The sequence below is a fragment of the Falco biarmicus genome, chromosome 4, assembly GCF_023638135.1.
Source record: "Falco biarmicus isolate bFalBia1 chromosome 4, bFalBia1.pri, whole genome shotgun sequence".
In the NCBI taxonomy this organism is placed as follows: domain Eukaryota; kingdom Metazoa; phylum Chordata; class Aves; order Falconiformes; family Falconidae; genus Falco; species Falco biarmicus.
Window position 1 is genome coordinate 58,704,367 of NC_079291.1, and position 8,264 is coordinate 58,712,630.

The following is an 8,264-nucleotide window of genomic DNA, read 5'->3' on the forward strand; positions in this document are numbered from 1 at the left end:
CTGGGAAGGTTCATCTCTAAAGGGCTGATCCATCACTGATGTATGGCATCTGAATGAGAAGCAACTGGTTGGTAGCTAGCCTGGCAGTGGGATGGCCGGAGAGGGTATGATGGACACCTATAAAATCAAGAGGGATGTGAGCAGTGGCAGAAAAGATGAAAAGGCAGCAAATGTTCCCTACTTCTCATGCGTAGTAACTATTCCGCATCAAATCAAACTAGCAAGGGTCCAATTAAAAACAAACCAAAGGAGATGCCAAAAAAAGGGGATGTTGAACTGTGAAACTCTCTGAAGTAGGTTGCAGCTAAAAAAGTTGCATCAGTTCAAAAAACAAGTGGAGATATTCAGAAGAAGAAAATGCATAAAACAAAGTACACCACCTCTTCTCAGGACATTCTCCAAGCCTCCGTCTCACATCCAAGTCTCATACTGTGGAAGGCTGAAAGAATATAACAAGGAAGCTTGTCATATTCCTGTATCTGTCCCTGGGCAACTGCTTTGGACATGTTGAAAAGAGGATACCAAGAGGTGGATTTGGGGACTAATCCCATAACGATATTTTTATAGGTTTTACCTTCTCAGTGCATCTATTTTTAATGTTTGTTTGCTGCACAGAGTGGCACTAGAGTGGGAAGTGAGTACACGAACGTGTTTGGTAGGTTAAATATATGATTGAAGTGTGGGGAAAAACAGCTTATTAATATTCCTTGAATGAGGGTGTGCTATCTAACCATATACGATTTGTCAGAACACCATCTAAGAGCTGTGTCATTCCAAATAAATAATGACAAGGGAAAAGACTACCAGAGATGGTTTGCAATTATACACTTCCTCAAACTGGAAGCTGGAATGAAAAACATAAGAAGCTTCATATTTACAGGAGACAGCATAACACACTCAGTGAGCTACAAAGTTTTTGCAGGAATGGTTATATTACCTAAAGAAAGGAAAAGGAAAAAAAAAAATCTATTAACTGAATGGTAGCTGTCTTTCAGGCCACATCATATTATTTACTAGGGTGTGCAAGAAGTCTCACGGGGGCAGGGCAAGTCAGAGGGTATGCCACAGGTTTGGGAACCAGCGGGGTCCTGTCCTCTCTTTCTAGCTACTGAGATTTTCCCTGTCAGTTCCCTTCTTGATACAAGAACAAGTCTCTGTTGCTTGCAGATGAGTAACTGAATTTTCAGGTTTTTACAGTGCCAAAAATAGCAAACAAACAAAAAGATAGAGAGGAAATATTTGGGGTCAGCCTCAAAAACCTTAATTTCTTAATGAAATAAAAAGAAGAAAAAATAATTTTGAGGCAACCAAACCATTAATCCAAAATAACCCTTTAATTTTAGCTTTTATAGAGAATATTTTTAATAACATATTAATCAAAATCAGAAATGAAATGTTTTAAGAAAAGAATATTCAATGATATCAGTTGTTTGCGGTTGGGTTTTTTAACTGTTAACTGGACATCAACACTCTCAATGCTTTAATTGACAGATTTAAAAAAAAATATCCATGAAAGGATTGGTGCAAAAAGAAATTTTTCAGCTGTATTGCAAAAAATGTAAGCCAGGATTATCTCCCATAACGAGTTTGTACAACACATACCATAATTATATGCATGTAACCAGTGCTAATTCCAAGATAATAATAACAAAGTTTTAAGTGTATATCTGAATTTTACCCAAACCTTCTAATTACAATGAGATTAACCACAGAACTGAGATGCTGAATGAGATTCTGATTCAACAGCTGCGGAGATAAAAATAACTGAAACCTGCCCATCTTTTCACATATTGTGCTTGCCCCAGCAGCTGGTGCCAAACTCAGAAAGTACGGAAAAGGCAGGAAAATGAAGGTGGGTTGGACTAAACACCAGCAGAGTATTCTGACCTCCTCCATGGGCTGGTTTCTAACACGGGGTAAGACTTTTGAAACAGTGCAGCTGAAAGAAGCGAGCTTGAATAGGCTGAGATTTCACAGCTCACTTTCCAAAATAATTTATTTATATCAGATTTGAGCCCAATCCAAAAACCTAGATCTCACACTCCAAACATTAAAAAGCAAGGGAAAACATTCAGCCTTTTAACCTCACCCTGCTGACCTTTACACAGAGGATAACCATTAACCAAGGTTCCCTCTCTATTTTCCAGGTTTTCTGCCCTCAGAGCACTAAACCATTTTTTCCTGCCATCCTGCATTTGTGTTTATATATTTCTTCCATTCTCTGTATGTTTTGAGACTGAAAACTTTCTCAAGTATAATTTGATGGGAAGAAGCAGCTGTACAATAGCGAGCTTTCATGCAGCTTATGTTCCATTTTTTCCCTCTACTCTTCATCAAGGCTGATGTCCTCCTCAGATTTCTTTGCAACAAATGCAGACTTTTCATAGCTGAGCATGATAATCCAAAAATATCACTCTTATAATTAAGAAGAATATGTGTGTTGCATACTAACAAACAGAGTTAAGCTTGCTGGAATAAGTATACCACTTTACTGTGAGCTGGAGAAACTACGTCTCTTCATCCATCGTCTCTACATGCCCTTTCAGAGTTTCCTCAGCTTCTTGGTAGATGATTTCCTTCACCCAGCTGGGTTAAGAAGGCACATTAAAAAGTCTCTCTGCCTCTAAATTTGAGATCGTCCTTCTATTGAATGGCATTAAGGTCTACTGTGGGTTATACCCAGTGTGAGACAAAACCATATGTAAACTGGCTTGTGTCCAAAGTCAGTACATTTCAGCATGTGCAAAGCGAAAGGTATTAAAAAAATGTACAGCTTGAAGCAGCGTTCCAGCCAAAAAGCTGCAGCTCTCAAAATAAGAGGTGATGAAGAGTATGTATAAGACTTCTTGTTTCATGTAGTCAATGTCCCATAATGTTCACAGTAGACTACAAGTGGGGCTTCCCAAAACCCAAGAATCTCATCCCAGAAGGCAAGTGTGTTAAGGGAACTCAAGTGACTAATTTCAATGGGAATGATGTTTCTTATAACCCTTTAGAAATATCAGCCTAGATATGCATTGTTAGATTTCATGAGTCAACCCAGTTGGCTTACAAATGAGCCCCATCACAATCCCAAGACAGATCTTCTCCCCCTGAAGACACAGGAGGAGTCTTTTGTTTGGGATGCATCTCACCTAAGGTTGCATTGACCCAAGAAGGGCGCCTTCTGGAGGCGTCATCCTGCTTTCCTTTACAGTTCATGGAGAGAAACGGGCATTTTGAGGTATTGTCCATCTGTCCACATTCACACAGCTACTTTAGAGAGAAACAGACCTCCACAGACTGTACTCACTAGGTCTTTCTTGTCCAGAAAGGGAGCTGAGGTTTCTCAGCCCAGCGGCCGATATTCAATGGACGTCACTCGCTGTGACCTAAGTAGTTTCTACGTATATTTCAAAGACTCTCACCCTTTCACCACCCAACCCTTCCTGGTTCTGGTTTGCTTGTCTGGATGCATGATCTACCAGGGCTAGCCTCAGGGCTTTTTCATCATCTAGAGCATTGGTTCACTCCTGTCATCCAAAACCTCTAACCCAGCAACTCCCAAGCTCTTCTCACCTCTCCTTTCTTCCATAATCATAATATTGCTTCCAGTTACACTTTCAGGCTGGCCATTCTGCTTGGGCCCCTGGTTATAGCAAAATAAAATATATGCTATTTTGGATAAGGATTACTATAATCCTGCCCATTTGCTAAATATCTTCAGGTGAGCCCTGAGCTTCCGTCCTTTTCACGACCAGCTCCCTTATTAAAGCACACCGACATTGTGTCCCTGCAATTACGTTGCCTAGGTTTTTTTGGAGGGGATTTAATTTCTATTCAAGATGAGAACACACTGGAGCTAATAAAAAGCAAGTGGCTCCCTGCCACATCTTGCTGGCATCCTAGTTCTGTTGGTTGCTATATATGTTTCTCCAAATGGTTATTAAGCAGATTGCTTTTCTTTCCAACTAGTTGAGAATGTGAATTTTTTCTGCCACTAGTGCCTCCTTCCACCCTGTGGCCCTCTCTTGTTGGAGTCATTTCTCTGTAAAGATGACACTCGCTGACGTGCATTGTCCTCCCCGTCTTCCCAGAGGGGAGCTGGCACAGACCTCAAACAACATCTCTGACTGTATTTTGCAACAAGCCAGCCCTCACCACTGATATTAATATGCATCTGCAAAACATCTCACTCAGGTCATCACCACCATTAACTCCTACCTTGTGCTTTCCTCTGGAGAGCACACACTGCTCTGCAGATGGGAAAACCTGAGTTGCCAGTTCAGCCAAGCTCCAACCTGAGGTTCAAGCAGTTACCAGCCAGACTGCCTGCTCTGTCGCTCTGCTGGGGATTATTTTCACCACAGAGTTGGTGGAAATGAGTGTATGAGCTCTCATAAATCACTTCAGGGTGAAGTTCAGGAGCTGAGCTCACATAAATGATTTCAGGGTGAAGTTCAGGAGCTGAGCTCACATAAATGATTTCAGGGTGAAGTTCAGGAGCTGAGCTTAAGCCCTTTCTAATACCTGAGCACCTCAGGCACACGCACACTGCTGTGCAGTCCATAAATGCCACCAAGGTAGCAGGGACAGACCTGGCCCTGGATGTGGTGTAGGCAAGAGAGGTCAAAGGGCTGCTGCTTGCCTTTTTCATACCATCCTGGAAAGCCACATGGACCTAAGAAAGCCACATCCTACACCTGTTGCATCTATCCCGCAACTATTGCATCGATCCTGTCCTGTTCCCACCCCACAGCTCTCCATTCCCTGTACACACAACCTTGCTATGTGAACACAGCACATCCACCTTCCAAACGACACAGCGTGGTGGGCATTGCTGAAAACTGCCGGGCGTTCAGAGGGAAACAACTCAGGTTATTTACTGTGGCTCTCACTCATAAATTGTTTATTCTACCTCTCCCATTCATTTCTTACCCAAAACCATCATCATCATCAGGAGAAATCCTTCACACCAGATAAGTTGTGACGTTACTGGAGTATGACTCATCAGGCATATTTCAGGATTAATTGAACCACAGCCTAAGGGGTCCCTAGGGAATCAAAGTCAGACGTTGGTGTCTAGAGCTGTGTGGAATGAATCTATCTTGTCCTTATGCTGGCTGTTTCCACATTTTACCTTCTCTGTGGCCCCACTGTATTTCCACCAACCCTATGTTGAGGAACATAAAAATCCCTGTTAATCTCTTGATGGTGCATGCCTCTCTGTGCCAGCCATGCAGAGGAGTCAACTCCCACGTGCACCTGATCCTGATGGTTTGGGAGCGTAACCCCCATGTGGCTTTGTGCTCATAACACCTCGAATCATATTTGAACATTTTTTTCCCCAAAACAATGAAAACTTCAGATCTGGGGAGACTGTCATTAAAGCACCTTTGAGGGAGATCACAGGCAGATCACAATGCACAGAACAAGGAAAGGAGTGGGGGATCCATCCATGCGACAGCACCTGCAGGTGCGGAAGTAACTTACTGACTTCTTATAACCACTGTCCAGGAATAGAGCAGAAAGAGGAATTTAAATAAAGATACCAGTTCTCTCCATAAAACTCTTAGCAATTCCCTTTGGTTAAATTTGGTCCAAAGTTTCTCACTAGAACCACTGACGCTGGCTGCCAATTAAAAGCATCCAAATGGATAAATTTAATTTACCTTTTTGTCATGTTGCAGTGCTAAAAAAGATCTAAGGCAGACAACATCAGAGAGGATTACTCATGTATCCAGAAGCAAACACTTTCCTTAAAAAGGAATAAAAAATCTCTTTGTGACTACCTTTTAGAAAATTCCTGGGAGGTTATTCGAGGCATCATAAGAGACCAGAACACTATTACAGATATCAGAATATGGATTTTTTTTATTTGTTCAGAGCATATAAGCAATGAGCCAAAGCTAGCAGCTGTACATTTAAGAAAGGGACTGAAAGAATCCTATATCTTTTAACCTCCTTCCCTGGTGTTTGACCTGTCAACACTTCTACTTTAGAGCTTCACTACAGTTATTGAATTTTTCTGTGTCGAACTGGCATCCCAAAGAAATGAAGCAAATGCTGAATTCCCAAGGAATCAGATGAGTCCCAAGAATCGATTTTGTGCGCTCATCGTTTCTCCTCTTGCCGCTCAACAGGTGAATCCATGAATGTGAACAAGACGCTAATGATGCTGTAGAACATCGTTTTGAAAACATATTGACTCCACAGGCAGAAATGATCACTCTTAATGAATCTTCATGTTTCAATTATATTTACTTTAGCATAATAAATCAATAGTGAACGCTGTGACAGCTGGAGGATTGCTGCCTATACACCCAAACTAAATAAAAAATGTGAAGACAAATGCTCAGGATGCGGAATCAAATAAACAAGCCTAGAAGGGACCTCAAGAAGTGATTTAAACTGTGCCCTCCCCATGCTAGCCAAGCCCAGGCCCAAGAAATGTTTTTTAACCTGTGCAGAGATCATCATTCCACACTCTAAGGGTGCTGAATATGACTCATGTAGCTCAGTATAACCTACAACCAATACGAACTGATTGGGAATATAACCACAATCTCTTCCCTTTTCTTTCCCCCACTGTAGAGGGTGTGTCAACACAGCAAAGTACAAAGCTCTGTGGGTGGGTGTGGGAAAATCCCACGGATCAGAACCAGCTGGGAACTTCCCGGCAGGTAGCTGCCCTGCTGGACGTGGCCAGGGTGTTATGCTATGTCCCTCAGCATGTTTGCATGAGACATATGCTCTGAGCCTCTGACAGCTTTGGTAGCCCTTTGCTCAATTCCTTTTGTTTCTTCACATCCTTCTTGAGCCAGAATGGATGGGGGAGAGCAGAACTCTACAAGGTTTTAGCAGTGACCTTACCAGTGCTGGACAGGGGAAGGACAGCAGCTTGGCTTGATCTGCAGGCTACACTGACCACCATGGGTGCTGATAAGGGCTTTGCCTTAATCTCAGTTGGAGCACACCTTTGGTTTGTATTGTCTGATGTCCACCATAACATCCAGGCACTGTTACCAGGGCATATAGACAGGAATGTATCAACATCAGAGTTAATTGAAGCATACACGTAGGAGTGTATTTTCTCAATACTTGTTTTGCATTCTTCTATCGCACCCCTTCACACTCATCTCCTCGCTCCCTGCCTTCCCTCTGCCTCATGTGGGAATCCTTCCCTGTCCACCATCATTGCTATCACCTACCCCTGAAGATCTCTTTCACTGCCTACTCAATCTGTTGGGCGATGAGGCAGCCAGGAACTGGGAATGGGGATGGATTCATCATACTAGAATGGGAAGCACACCTTCCCTTGAGCTACTTACACAAGGTTCCCTTATATAGTTAGTGTCAATCCAGTCAGGAATACTTTCTGACTTATTAGACATTAATTCTGACAAATTAAGAGTTTGCTTTCTAATAGCAAGGGTGAGAAATCAGCAGCACAAGAAAGGAACGCTGTGGACTCCCCATCTCTTGACGCTTTCAGGCAGAAACTGCTCACCTTCCTAGGAGCTATGCCTCAGCCAAAAACTGTTCTGTGAACTCACTATACGAAGTCCACAGTCACAGTAATTTATACATCCTAGACTCAAATGTACCATAGAGCAAAATGAATTAGCCCATGCAGGGAATAAACCTCTTCCATTGACTGTGAAAGGAGAAGAGGGAAGTCAGCTCATTTTACAGCAGTTAGCCTCTGTCTAACTTCACTGTTTAAATAATGGTGAGGTGAATCCCATCCCACAAACTATGTAAAAGATCAGGGAGGATGAGCTAATGATCCCATTTGCCCTTTAAATCCTTGAAAATCACTGAAATATGAGCTGATCCAAGGGACTACTTTCCCACACAGTCAGCCAACTTAACCAATTTCTGAAAGAAACTGAAGCCAGCCAAGATTTTAAAAAGTGCATGCAGAGTTAAATACTATGATTTTGAAATACTGGAGAGTTTTGGGGAAAGGATTTACATTCTCTGCTTCAGACATGAAACAACCAAGAAACAGGGATTAAGGAGAAACTACCCATGTGGATAAATTATCACAGAACTGACTGCTTCATGACTCCTTCTGCTTGCAACAAACCAGACCTGTCTCATTTTATGCCGTAATCATAAGACACACATTTTAAATGTCCTGTGTTTGACCCACAAACATTGTGCCAGGACGTCCCGCACTTGCGCTGCTCTGCTCCCTCTGGAGAACCCCATGCATCAGGCATGGCTATCAGCAGATCAGCCAACTGTTCCTTGCATTTCAGTCCCAATGCGAGGAGACT